The sequence below is a fragment of the Corvus kubaryi genome, unplaced genomic scaffold (genome assembly GCF_017639235.1).
Source record: "Corvus kubaryi isolate FWS band 111438036 unplaced genomic scaffold, C.kubaryi_AGA036_p1.0 68, whole genome shotgun sequence".
NCBI classification, from domain to species: Eukaryota; Metazoa; Chordata; class Aves; order Passeriformes; family Corvidae; genus Corvus; species Corvus kubaryi.
The window spans coordinates 1,190,242-1,204,750 of NW_024582056.1; the positions used below are offsets into that span (position 1 = coordinate 1,190,242).

Here is a 14,509-nt window from a genome sequence, read left to right on the forward strand (position 1 = left end):
TCCCTTCCCTTCCCTTCCCTTCCCTTCCCTTCCCTTCCCTTCCCTTCCCTTCCCTTTTCTTTTTGATTTTGTATTTTAAGTTGTAGAAAAAAAAAAGCTCATGTAATACCCTTGAGAGAAAGGCAGTTCTCACTTGCCTTCTTTCACTGAATGTCTTGTGCCACTGGTTCTGTACCTGGGTACGAACATCCTGGTCACGGAGGCACTGACTGATCTCTGTTCGATGGGGAAACTGGTTCTGAAAATAAAATTCAAGGGGGAAGGCTTGTCTTTTCCTTGGTGTCAGTCAAGAAAAGTGACTTCATCTTTTTATTGTAACTTTTATTATATTTTTAAATTTAAGTCCTTGTCCACTTTCTCTTCCTTTTCTTCTCTACTTTTTATTGGAGGTAATGACCAATTTCTGCTCCAACCTACAAAAAGCTTTGTACCTTTGATAAATTACAGATTTGTCAAAAAGACTGTCATTGCTTTAATGATGCCCCTGTCTTGAGATGCTTCACTTCTGTTTTGCTTGTCTAGAGAAAACTTATGCTATGTGCTTGGAAGCACAGTCCTTTTTACATTTCTATACCTAAGAGAGTTTAATGAAACACTTCCATTTTTAGTAATTTCAAGTTGCTCTGTTTAGACCATATGGAACCAGAATACTGTGTCTTTGCAGGAGTCTGTTGCTTATTCTGACTTGAGTACTATCCCTTCATTCCAGGGAGGCAAATACTACAATTTTCTTGCACCATATAATATCAGGTTGCTTATACGACTAAAACTCATAATATATCTTTAAGAAAATAACACCACTGGATATACAGACTTATGTAGGAAGAACATCCACAGTTTTTGAAAAACACCAGGCCTTGACTGACAATAAGTGCAGTTTTTGAGAGCTTATGGCCAGTTTTTGTCAGAAAAAAAAACCCAACTAAACAAAACCAAACAAGATAGCCACCTGCAATAGCACCATCTGCTGGTCCTCAAAATTTGATACAAATTGTCAGCCTCTGACTGAAAACCATACTGCTTATCATGGGCACAGTTTAAAAGCACTTACTTGTAGGAAACTGTCAGTATAAATGGAAAATTTTGCAGTAAAAAGAAGCTCATTCTAGTCCATAATGATTTTCTTTTTGTAGAGTGGCTAAGAGTTGGCAGGAGTTCTTGTTTCTTTTAATAGTAGTCTGTGAGCTTTAAAATAGGAATGACTGCCTCCTGTTTGCATTTTACCTGAAATTAAGATTAAATATAAAGAGTTTAGGGAATTGTGAGTGATGCATGAAATTTGTCTAGAAGGGCATTTGTACCACGTGACTTGTTTCAAAAGGTTTTTTCTTAAAATGGAAGATACGTATCATGAAAATAAGAGATCAGTTCACATTTTGGTTTTAGTTTCCATTAATTAAATTAAAAAGATATTTTCAAGACTGAGTAAAGAATGACAGAATCAGACTAACTGAGAATAAAGCATAACAGAGAAGAAAATTTTACAAATGGAAAGAAAAAGAATTAGGTGAAATCTTAATGTTACCAAACTTCATTATCAGCATCCTTTAAAACACTCAGAGAAGGATGTTGGGTTGTCTTCAGATCAATTGCATTGTTCCTCAAATGCTGATAAAGTTAAATGAGGTTACCAAATGGAGAAGGTCTACATTTCAATAAGAAAAGATAGTATATAAAGAATTTGTAAAGCAAAATAGTTTGTAAATGCACCTTTGGTTAGCCAATATCAACCACTTCAGTCACCAAGCAGTCTTTCTTCAGGACTCCATTCACTACTTTGCAACAAAGAATCAAAAAATAATATTCAGTTAGCATTGGATCTTCTGCCAATACTCAGAGTGTTGTTTCTAGAATTTTCTTTTTTTGAAATCTGACTAAAACCAGTTTTTCCTGAAGACTTACAATAGTTCCCAGTTTGTGTCAGATCCCCAGAACAGTTTCTTGTTTCCTTACTGAATTTTGGATTCCTACACAGAAGCAAATCAGAATGGACTTGAGTGATGTGTTTCAGACAATTATTCACCAGAAATAAGTCTGCCAAAATGGAGGGTTTCAGGAAGTCCCATGTCTGAAGCTGAATTATCCAACAAGTTTTACACAAAATGAGCAAAGCGTGGCAGAAATGGTGAAGGATTTTTTCAGAACTTCTGAGGTATTTGTTTTTCACACACTACTAACAAAAGACAAGAAAGTTAAGGATTAAATACATCAAATTAGTACCACTGATGACAACATGTACATGAAGTTCAACAAGGCTAAGTACAAGGTCCTGAACCTGGGCCAGGGCAATCCCAAATACAGATAGAGACCGGGGGGTGCCTGGATGTAGAGCAGCCCTGAAGAGAAGGACTTGGGTTGTTGGTTGATGAGAAGCTCAACATGACCTGGCAATGTTCACTTGCAGACCAGAAAGCCAACTGTGACCCAGCTGCATCAAAAGAGGCACGGCCAACAGATCAAGGGAGGTGATTCTGCCTTTCTACTCTGCCCTCATGACACCTCACCTGGAGTGCTGTACCAAGTTCTGGGGCCCCCAACATTGAGCTGTGTAAGTGAGTCCAGAGGAGTCCACCAAGATGACCAGAGGGGGACTGAAGCACCTCTCCTGTGAAGACAGGCTGAGAGAGCTGAGGCTGTGAAGCATGGAGAAGGCTCTTTGGCCTTACAGCAGTGTTCCAGTACCTGAAAGGAGCCTATAAAAAAGATGGAGGGAGACATTTTACAAGGGCATGCAGTGACAAGACAAAGCAAAATGTTTTTAATCTAAATGACAGTAGGTTTAGATTAGATCTTAGGAAGAAATTCATTACTGTGAGGATGGTTAGGCACTGGTATAGACTGTACAGAGAAGTTGTGGATGTCCCATCCCTGGAAGTGCTTAAGGCAAAGTTGGATGTGGCTTTGAGCAACCTGGTCTACTAGAAGGTGCGCATTCCATGGCAGAGGATTTTGGAAATAGATCCCAGAATCATCAAGGTTGGAAGAGACCTTCTAGGACATGTAGTACAACTGTGGACCCAGATCACCATAATTACCACTAAACCATATCCCCAAGTGACACATCCAGTGTCTCTTGGACACTTCCAGAGATAGTAACTCCACCACCCCCCTGGGCAACTTATTCCAACCACTCTTTCAGTGATTTTTTTTTTCTAATATCCAATCTGATCTTGTTGTTCCACTTGAGACATGCCAGAAGAGATGATCATTAAGGTCCCTTTGAACCCAAACCTTTCTGTGATTCACAAAGGGCGTGGAAGTGACCTGCAGAAGGTCTCCAAGGAAACCAGAGACAGAACCAGAAACTGACCAGAAACAACAAGCAGTGTCATACTCCACTTACTATAAGTTAGGCTATAAAAAAGATCACTGAATTTCTTCAAGGTTTAAATGTTTTTTTAATATTGTCTATAAGAAAAATTTGATTCTTATTCATAGGTGTCAGGCTTGTAAGAAAACCCTAGCAAAAAGCATAGATATATACTGACCCATGTACCAACCAGGAACCAGATATTGTTCAAAAAAAGGTTTCCCTTTTTATTGAAAATTATTTGAATTCAGTTGCCTATTTCTCAGAAATTAGGACACCCAAATACATGGAGGTATTTTCCATGCTTGAAGGTCCTGTAATCTTTGACATCCTTTCATTTGATAGGAACCAGCCTTTATTTGCTATTAGAACATGTTGCATACTTCTAGCACTTCACTAAAATTTTTTAAAGACCACTAACCCAAGAGGAATGTTTCAGTGACCTTGCCAAAACAATTTGAAAATAATGTGTTCTATTAAAAAACATCATACTGGAATTACATGTTTTCCCAGAAGCATGCAGTTTTGTTCAAAATGTAAGTATTTTATTTTATCTTTGCCTTCCTTTTGAACATATTCAGGCAGAACTTTTAGTCAAAATGCAGGAAAGACAAGCTTGAGCAGTCAGAATTTTAATCAAGAATGTAATTTGTGAGATACACGTTCAAGTTCATGCTGTTACTATTAATCAAATATTTTTCTAGCCCAGAGAAAACAGAAGGTCCTGTAAATATACCTTGTTTCATTTACATCCTATTCTTAACCACTGAGTAATAGTGCACTACATGGTCATTCAGAGTGTAACAGCTGCAGTAGTACAAGTTGAAGAGACAAGGTGAAGTCCCATTCTGTAGATAAGCAGGATGCTCAAGGGATTCAAGTAAATCTGTAACACCCCTCTTCTTCTTCATATTTCTTTCCAAAAAAAGACATAAGGAAAGTTCACTTGAATGGAAATCAGCATAAAGCCAAACGAAGTATAATTTAGTACACAATTATTTTTTCCCTGCCATCTTGATTTTATGCAGTACTTAGAGTAAAATAGTACTCTCATAAACAGAGGGATGCACATGTAAATTTGGTAACACTTTTTGTTCAGTTTTCTCCATTTCCCTCAACATTTCAAAGAGATCTCTCTCTCCTTTCCTAAGTTGTCTATATGGAGTGGACCTATTGAGGTCCCTAGTCATTGAACACCAGAAATCCTTTCTGACTTTCCTGAAATTCTGAAGTGACCACTGTTTTAAACAGAAAGATTAATTAAAACGAAGAGGTTAACATGTTTCTCCATGATTCATGCTAGGTAAGTTTTGTAGTATTTTTGTCATAAATGGACCATTTATAGAGAAAATTACTGAAATAAGTGATGATGCATGTAAGTTAAGATATTTGTGTATCACAGAAATATACACAGACAGAAATTTTAAGAGGTCTGGCATAATACACATGTAAATTTGTTGACACTTTTTGTTCAGTTTTCTCCATTTCTCTCAACTTTTAGAAAACAGATTTCCTGGTCCATGTAGCTCTTCTTGCAATGCAAAGCACCTTTGAGAAGAAAAAGATGAATAGCTATATGAAAATTACTCATGGCATAGCCTATATTTTGGGATATGTTTAGACCAGCTTAGAATAAGCCTTAATAGTTTAAACCATTTAGCTATAACACAACATGCTATTTGCATTGTCAGACAAACAGAAAAGAAAGTGTTAAACAACAGATTAGAAAACATTCTTTGGATATTTCTGTCCTACTCAAAAATAAGTCTTCCCATCAGTATAAAGAAACACTTTGCTCCTTTATTCAGTGACACTGTGTGGTTTATTTTTTGTGACAAACATTTCATTTTACGTAAACTAGTTACAACACTGCCTGTAAAAGAAATCAATCTCATCAGTGCAGAGGGGGCAATTTTTTCATCTCAAGTTTGACAGGAAAGGGTACTGCAAAATGAATTACTGGAGGAAAGATGTGAGGATTACTTCTAAGTACTTGCTGACATGTTCCTCCCAGATATCTTTTGGCACAGTTTCACTGGGGACTGACTCAAGCTTTACAGAAAAATGTGTTTACAGAGGACACATGGTTAGTATAATAGATTTTTTCAGAGCAACCTGAACCAAATCTATAGTATTGTTGGTCCTACTATATGCAGTAGTTTAGTCTGCCTGTGGGTGCTTCATGAGTAGTGGGATCAGGAGAGTACAACTCTTTCACAAATGAAATTATTTAAATATGGGATTTTAATCCCTTTTTGTTTGATTGAAGTGAAAAAAGTTCAGGACTGTTGTTAGGTAGTTACGATGTTGAGATGAGGATGTGGGGGATAGCTACAAGTGCTAATAAGCAATTTTCAGGGTGAAAAGGAGAACTCTGGACTACAGGGAACTCCCAAAATTCCTAAAATTCGTACTCTTCATGTGAACTTCATGCCACTCCCTATAATAGGACTATCTTTTTTTGCCCATGCTGCAGTTGAAGAATAGGGTCTTTGGTAATTCCCTTCTGCTATTTTGTACATGATTTCTTCCTCATTATGTGGATTGCTTCTATGACTGTGATATAAGAGAGAAAAGCAGTTTCCTTCTTTCATATATGCATGTACATGCATGTGCAAACGTACACATGTGTATTTCTTAGATGATTCATCAAAACCTCTGCATCCTATGTGTATGTGAAATGCTCTATTATAATTGATGAGGGCATTAGGGAAAGTCTTTAAGCTTTGTATCATTTAATAGAAATTTTTATATGTTCCGTTTATATTGTTTTATCTAGTCTATTTCACTAACTCATGAGGGAGAGTTCTGTTGTTAAGGTTACTAACACAAAGCATAAGAGAGAAATACCCCTGAGTAAAAACCTTATTAACAGCTATTCAGTGAATTTAATTCTTTCTGGAATACTGCCACCAATTACTTTTTGGCATGCTGACTTACACAACTTTTGCAGTATCTTATACCAACAGTTGCCATGAGTACACATTAAGAATTACCTTAATTGGCTGAGTATTTTGGAAGTTTCAGCCTGGCATGACCTGAGCTCACATGGACTACAGAAATGAGAAGGGAAAACAAAAAAGAAGTAAAGTTTGATGTCAAGGTACACACAGTCTGTCCACCCTTCCTGAACTGTGAAGATTTTGTTTTCCTTATTTCTCTGCCATATTCTAAGCCTAGAGATTCCCATTTACTATGAATAAAATTTAATTTCAAGGAAAACAGAAGGCTAGTCATGGAATGTTCTTAATGTTCTTGTATTGAATGATCCAATGACCTAGTTTTGGCCAGGACAGAGTTAATTTTTTCACAGTAGCTGTGAACAGGAGGGGATGGGACCTCTGAATAACTAGATTGTTATTCTATACCACTTCAGGTCATCATTGCAGTGAGAAGAAGGGCGTGGTGGTGTAGGGAAAAATTGTTCATTGTTGCTGGGTCTGCAGTGAGCATTTTTGCATGGGAACTGTCTCTTTTTGTATACTTTTTTATTAATATTGTTACAGTTCATTTTCTTAACTCACTCCTCTTACCAGTAAATTGTTTCTTATCTCAATCCATGATTATCACCTTTTTGTGCTTCCAGGTTTCAAGTCCATTCCCGAAGTGAGAAGGGGAAGGGGGAAGGGAGAGGGGGGGAGCAAATAAGTGGGATCTGATATGGGATAGTCTCAGTGGGGCATGGGGCACTAAACTGGGGAGTGCCATTCCTAAGCCATGACATTCAGCAAAAGCAACATGCATGTAGAAGGACTGAGAGGCATTTTGTGGACTTTAGACATGAAGTACTCATTTCAGGTGGATAAGGATTTAATTGGACAGTTGCATCCAGAGGGTAGTGGTCAACAGCTCAGAATCCTAAGGGACGTCAGTGATGAGTGGTGTCCTTCAGGAGTTTGTACTGGGACCAATGTTATTTATTATCTTAATTAATGACATAGATGAAGGGATCAAGTGCATCCTCAGCAAATTGCAGATGACACCAAGCTGAAGAGTGTGGTTGCCACACTAGAAGGGCAGTATACCATCCAGAGACACCTGGGCAAGCTCAAGTGGGCTCTTGGGAATCTCATTAAGTATAACAAGATCAAGAGAAAGTGCTGCACCTGATTTGGGGCAATGTCCGTACCAATCCAGGCTGGGGGATGGGAAGATCAAGAGTTCATCTACGAGCGAACTTGGGGGTGCTGGTGGATAAGAGGCTGGACATGAGCCAGTAATGTGTACTTGCAGCTCAAAAAGCTGATTGTATCCTGGGCTGAATCATACGAAGCATGGCCAGCCATATAAGGGACCCTCTTCTCCTCCACTCTGTCCCTCCATTCTGGCAAGGCCCCTCCTGAAGTGCTGCATCCAGCTCTGAGGTCCCCAGCACAGGAACTGTTGGAATGAGTCTAAACTAAAAACACCAAGATGATTAGTGGGATAGATCACCTCTTCTATAAGGGATGGCTGATAGAATTGCGATTGTTCAGCCTGGAAAAGAGAAGGCTTTAGGGTGGCCTTAGCATTGCTTTCCAGTACCTGAAGGGAGCCTGAATGAAAGATGAAGAGGGGTTTTTTACAAGGCCATGTAGAGATGGTTTTAAACTAGAAAAGAGTAGCTTTAGATTAGATACAAGGAAAAAATCCTTTACTGTTAGGGTGGTGACATGCCAGAGAAGCTGTGGATGCCTGATCCCTGGAAGCATTCAAGGCCAGGTAGGATAGGCCCCTGAGCAGCCTGGTTTTGTGAAAGATTACCCTGCCTATGGCATGGGGATTGATATTAAATGATCTTTAAGGTCTTTTCCAACACAAACCATTTTATGATTCTATGATTTTTTACATGAAGCACCCACGAATAGGTATTTTTATGACTGCTAGTAAAATTAAGACCATTTTCATCCGGAGGGGCTACTACTTCTGGAATAATTCTTAGTCCAGGCCAGAAGGGAAACTTTTGAGTCCAGTCATCTGCATTTTTTCCTGACAATAACCAATTTCACATAGGGAAAAAGCACTAATGTATGATTGTGGACTGATAAGGAGGAAGCTTTTCTTTATCCTACATGTCTAATGACAGTTTATAGCTTTAATTTACATTGACTTTGTGGCTTTTCTATTTTAAACATAGTTATTCTTGTTGTCCATGAATATATTAGGATGATTTGAATCCTGCTGAGCCTTGACCTAAAAGGTAAGTTGTGGAATAATTATCTCAAGTTAATGATGAATTGTGTATATATTTATTTCCTTTTTATTCATTTGAAAGGGGTTGTCTTTCAGTTCTATAAACTGTCACATCTAGTTATTAGAGGAGATGATTTTATTTGCTGCCCCTCAATCATACATTATTTTGAACACTTCTGTACTTTCCTTTTTTATCATCCTTTCTCTGATCTTATAAATTTTAAACTTTTTCTTTAAATGCTGCTTTTCTGGGCTGAGTATATATATATACAAGAATGTATAATGTACACATTCAGGAGTAGATGAAACATTGACCTCCATATGTCAGTTGCATAATATAAAAACAAGAAAATAACTCTAATTAAAGGCAGAACAATTTTCTTTCTCATTAAGATCATTGTCAATTACTTTTATAAAATGTCATAATTATTCTTAATGTCTCGTTTCTGAAAAAAATGTTTATGTAAATCTTAGGTCTAAGTGTGTCAAACGGTCATTGCAAACAGAAATATGAATCATAAATTCTCTCTCACTTTTCATGATCAATTGTTTCTGAGGTAAATGGATTTCAACAATAAAAATTTTGTCTCTTGCTTTCCAATGTTAAATTTAACTATCTTCCATAGATATGAAGGACAAAAACTAAGACTACACAGTATTTTGTGAAAACATCAATTAACTGCAATTGTTTATATCAATGGTCAGTAAATAGAAATGAGAAAAATCTGTGCCTTCTCCATGCTGGGTACCAGAGAGTGAAGTGAATGTTTCCAAGTAACTCAGACGCAGGTACACAATTCTTGCCCAATCTGTGTTTTCTTTATAAAGTTTTTGTGTATTACTTAAAATTTAGAATAGCGTAGGTCTAAAAACCAATACACTCCTGAGCACTAAATGCAGAGTGAAAAACAACCCTTGCCCCAAAGTGCTCACAGACTGAAGGGACTCACAGTTGAAATGCTTTGATTAAGAAATTGAAGTAAAGATACTGAAGTACTAACAGAAAAAAAAAATAGCCTCATTCAATCAGATGAGAGGAAAAGAATTTGAGAGAGCATCCACTGGGAAAAGAAATATACCACAAAACAATACTGTCTAGAAGAAATTTTAAATTCAGGCATGCATAGACTGCACCCACTGTTCTCACTGAGAGCTGTCTGCCTATGGAAGAGAGCAGAGTTCATCTTTAGCAGTTCAGGCACAGCTCCTAAGTGATGCTTTGTATGTTGTACAAAGCTTACATTATTCCTAGGTTGACAAAAATAGCAGACAAGATTCTCCCCTACCCTCCTCGGCTTTTTGCCATTATACCCATTACTGAAACAAATTGTCCGGTGCTCATTATAAGCATGAGGTCATGTCTTGTGAGGTAGTTTTGGGGCTAATTTCCTGAGTGAATCCAGAATGTATAGCTCACTTAAGACATGTTCCAAAATCTAGCAAAATCAGGAGGGCTGTGTAGTAAATGTTGGATTATGCCCTGTATCTCTTACCAGTTTAAAAGAAAGAGATGTGGTTTTTCAGCCCCATCATCAAAAGCAGTATCTAATGTTTTACCCATTGAGTTGTTGCACATAGAGAATATAAGATAATACCGAAGGATAACAGAAAATGCTTGCTAATTTTTTGATAGGGACAACAGTATTAATTTTTATTTTCTTTATGAGTCCCCCTATACTTGCTAACATTTAAAATAATGGAACATATTCATATTAAAGATAAATTAAAAATAAAGCCTCTGGGAACTAAACTGTTGAATATATATGAAGACTTGAAAGCCCTATTAAAATATCCATGCTCAGCAAATAATACGTTCTTTGCTTTCATTTTCAGCAAGAGGATAAGCTTTATATCCTATAGACAATACTAAAATAAACAGACATCACATATGTAAAATCTTATGTAACAGTGAATTCAGTAAAACAACTTGGTAATAATCAGAAATTTACCTCATGTTCCTAAAAAGATACAAATAATGGTAAATAAACTCAAAGAGGTGGTCTCAAAGTAGGCTACTAAAAGGGTTCTCAGGAAAACTTGGAAGATGATTATTTGAACTGAGAACCTGAAAACTGAGTCAGAAGCTCAAATGTAAGGAAATATTTGTATTTCAGTTTTGATGTTTTTTATCTATGTTTGCACTGACAAAGATAAAGTTCTTAGTAGAAAAACATGGCTGGTTTGTTGAGCCTGTGTATTTTCTATTTTCAAATGTCTCATCTACAAGACAGCAAATAAACAGTACATGACACCTACCTTCAGTGTAGATGTGAACCCAGCATTCTATAACAAGAAAAAATTCAGCTGAAAACTCTGTCAAACTTTGGTCAAGACTAAAGATGACTAATAGTTGTAAATATATTTTTAAGGGAAAAGAAACTCAAAGGTGTACTTCACTTTAAATAGATAGAAATCATAACTTCTTTTTTTTTTCCCAAATTTTAAGTATCACAGGTAAAAAAGCTGAATTTAAAAGAGAGCAAATATTACGGTTATAATATTCAGGTTTGTATGAAGGTGCATCCATATACATATCCATGAATATTTATGCATGAATCTATAGAAATTTGTTCTCCTTTTCTTACTCACATCCAGTATATGACAGTGAAATAAACAGCACTGTGCATAAATAAGAATGGGAACTTATGTAAGGCAGTGTGAATCACCACCTTGATGTAATATTTGACATACTGGACAAGCTGAAATGCACAAGAGTGCACAGTCAAATTCTTCTTTTAGGAAGAAGGAGCTGTCATGTGAAAAGGAGATTTCCTCAACCATCAGTGTGCAGAGATTTCCTCGACCCTTAGTGTTTGATTAGTCTGTCAGTGCCCCAGAAAAGCTGAGACCCTTGTACCTGACCAGTCTGTCAGTGCCCCTTTAGGAGAACCCTTCACTGAGCAATGCTGCTGGACTGGAGGGCGCTTTGACTGACTTATTCAGGGACACACACAGCAACAGGGAGGTCCCTCAGCAGGTCTTCACATTTTATGACCCCTCAACAGGTCTTACACTTTATTCGAGAATGTCACTCACCACCAGCAAGTGCCAGCAGCTGTGAAGGACTCACCAACACTTTACATCATAACAGTCTTTATTAATATATCATTGTGACAGGTTAAGGTTCAAGGATTGCTGGTGACAGTATCTGACTGCAAAAACATATTCAAATGACTGTCTAAAATCCCCAGAAAAAGTACTCAGTATGCACAGAGTACAGTTCTTTCCCAATAGGCATCTCTATGGGGGAGATGGCAGGTTCAGCCTGTTGACTGATCCCAGCAGTTATGATGGAGTCTTCTGTAACTTTTCCTCTATTCTTGACCTATTTTTATACTGTTTCTATATGTTTAGGTGGAGCTTGAGTGACTCTAGTCCTTCCTACTGTTGTTACTGATTGATGTAAAATTCTCGCGGTTCGCTTTTAACGATACCCTTAAAAAAACATAGAGCACATGTCCAGTGAGGGGTGGTCACACCTTGGAGGTGGGCAACTTTGGGATGGATGTGTGTGTTAATATTACAATTAGGTTATAATGAACCAAGTTCATCTAAGGAGAGAGATTCCATCACAGTTGTTGGCTCAGCAGCAGGACATCTCCTCCCTCCGCTGGTTGACAGGTGCTTTTTGGTTTATCAGCTGCAAAGTACCATCAAGTTCCCCTCCCTGAAAGAATTTCCACAGTCTGGACACGACACAGTGTCTGCCCTCCGCTCCACCCTCCATTCCGTCCCACTTAGCAGGTACTTACTGTTGTATGGGGAACCATCATGGAGCACACCAACCGTGTTCCATCCAAGGAATGGCAGCTGCATTTTACCCTGTAATTTCTGTACCGTTATAACTTCTATTTGGATGTGAATATAACTTAGTTTTATCTGATTTTACCCCCAGCATCTTTCCACAAGGAGCACAATCTCATTTTAGGTCAAAATCCCTAGTCTACATGGAGAATTAAAGCTCTGCTCTTTCTGTGATTCTCTTTTCCACTTGAACTCAAGGCAGAATTTATGAGAAAATGACAGTCCTTCAAATGTTCTGGCTTGCTTTTTAGTTTGCTATCTTTTGGCATTCTTCCTTAAACAACATAAGATTGAAAACACTCTCTCTTCCTAATAAAGAGATGAAAGGCTTTTTTGGTGGTTTAAAAATAAAAATAAAATCAATTCTATATAGAAGTAAAAGGTAAAAAGTCTCTAACTTCAGAAGTCTTACTCCAACATTCTGCTGTAAATATTTGCTTATGAACTTTTGCAATGGCCAGTGGCATTTGAGTGAAGACCAAAATTGATTTCTGGTCTCTAAACCACTGTATTTGATTTAAGAATAGAGAATCTCAACTGCAAAGTCCTGTGAGATCTTCTAGACTGTCACATTGTTAATATAAACCTTGTACTGGGTACTTTCAATTTATAGTCAATCTAAGCCTCAAGTGCTGTCAAGTTGTGCTCATCAAAACCAAAATTGTGAAAGAAAGTGAAGTCACAGAGTTACAGAAGTGTTGGGGTTGGAAGGGACATCTGGAGATCATCTAGTCCAATCCCCTTGCTGTAGCAGATTGCCCTAGATCAGGTTGCACATGTTCATATCCAGGCAGGTTTTGAATACCTCTAGAGAAGAAGACACCTCAGCCTATCTGGAAACCTGTTTCAGTGTTCTATCTCCTTTGGAGTAAATAAGTTCTTCCTCATATTCAACTGGAACTTCCCGTATTTCAGTTTGTGCCTGTTGCCTCTTAACGTGTTAATGAGCACCACTGAAAAGAGCTTGTCCCCATTCTCCTGCCGCCTGACCTGAAGATATTTGCATGTGTTCGTGAGGTTTCCACTCTGTCTTCTCTGGGCTAAACAGCTGAACTCCCTCAGCTTTTCCAGCAGGTTGGCCCCCAGCCTGTCCTGGTCCAAGCCCCTGCATTTGCCTTTGTTGCATTTCATTAGGTTCCTCTCTACCCAGCTCTCTGGCCTGTCCAGGTCTCACAGAACGTCAGTACAACCTGCTGGTGTGTCAGATACTTCTTCCAGTTTTTATTATCAGCAGACATGCTGAGGAGGCCCTCTGTCCCTTCATCCAGGTCATTGATAAATAAGTTAAACAAGACTGGACCCAGTGCTGTCTCCTGGCAAGCAGCGCTAACTAAAAGGTTCCAACCAGGCCCTGTGCCACTGATCACAGCCCTCTGAGCTCTGCCATTCAGCCAGCTCTCAATCCACCTCACTATTCACTCAATCAGCTCACACTTCCCTAGGTTATTCTTGAGGATGTTATGGCAGGCAATGTTAAAAGCCTTGCTGAAGACCAAATAGACCACATCCACTGTACTTCCCTAATCTAGCCAGTCATTCCATCGTAGAAGACCATCAGATTGGTCAAGCAAAATTTTCCTTTAGAAAGTCCATGCTGACTAATCCCAATAACCTTCTTGTCTTCCATGTGCTTAGAGATGACATCCAGCATGAGCTGTTTCATCACCTTTCCTGGGATGGAGGTGAGGTTGACTGGTCTGTAATTCCCTGGGTCCTCCTTCTTGCCTGTTTGAAGACTAGATTGAGACTGGCTTTCCTCCAATCCTCAGGCACCTCTCCTGCTCTCCATGACCTTTCAAAGATGATGAGGAGCGGCTTAGCAATAATATCAGTTAAAATATTATCATTTCTCTTCTTCAAAACAACCACACTCATGTAGTCTGTCTCTTGCAAAAAATGAAATATAATTAATGGATGAGAATACCCCACAATATTGGACTATAGTGTTGATATCCCTCACACAAATGTGACTCCTTAGAATAAAGGTATTAATATAGCATAGTTCTAATGCAAAAAAAATATTCTACAAAGAAAATCTTGTGGAAAATTTGTGTGAACCAGAGTTTAAAAGTGAAATAGAGAATCAGCATGCAACTTTAATGAAACCTTTCTCATCTTGCTGCCTCCATTATCTGTAGCAGTAATCATATGAAAACTATAGTATCTTCTTACGCTGTATTATCCATTTTTCAAAGTAATAATTCATGGTCCTTTGTGTAATTT

The 14,509-nt window shown here is 38.0% G+C and overlaps 1 long non-coding RNA gene across 1 annotated transcript; it reads right to left on the reverse strand.

Annotated features, from left to right (window-relative positions):
* Positions 1 to 121: 121 nt before the first annotated feature.
* Positions 122 to 2,650, reverse strand: LOC121674467. Its single transcript, XR_006019627.1, has 3 exons — positions 1,711 to 2,650; positions 1,052 to 1,224; positions 122 to 238 (listed from the first exon to the last, which is right to left on the reverse strand). It is a non-coding gene; the product is annotated as an uncharacterized LOC121674467 (long non-coding RNA).
* Between the last annotated feature and the right edge of the window lie 11,859 nt (positions 2,651 to 14,509).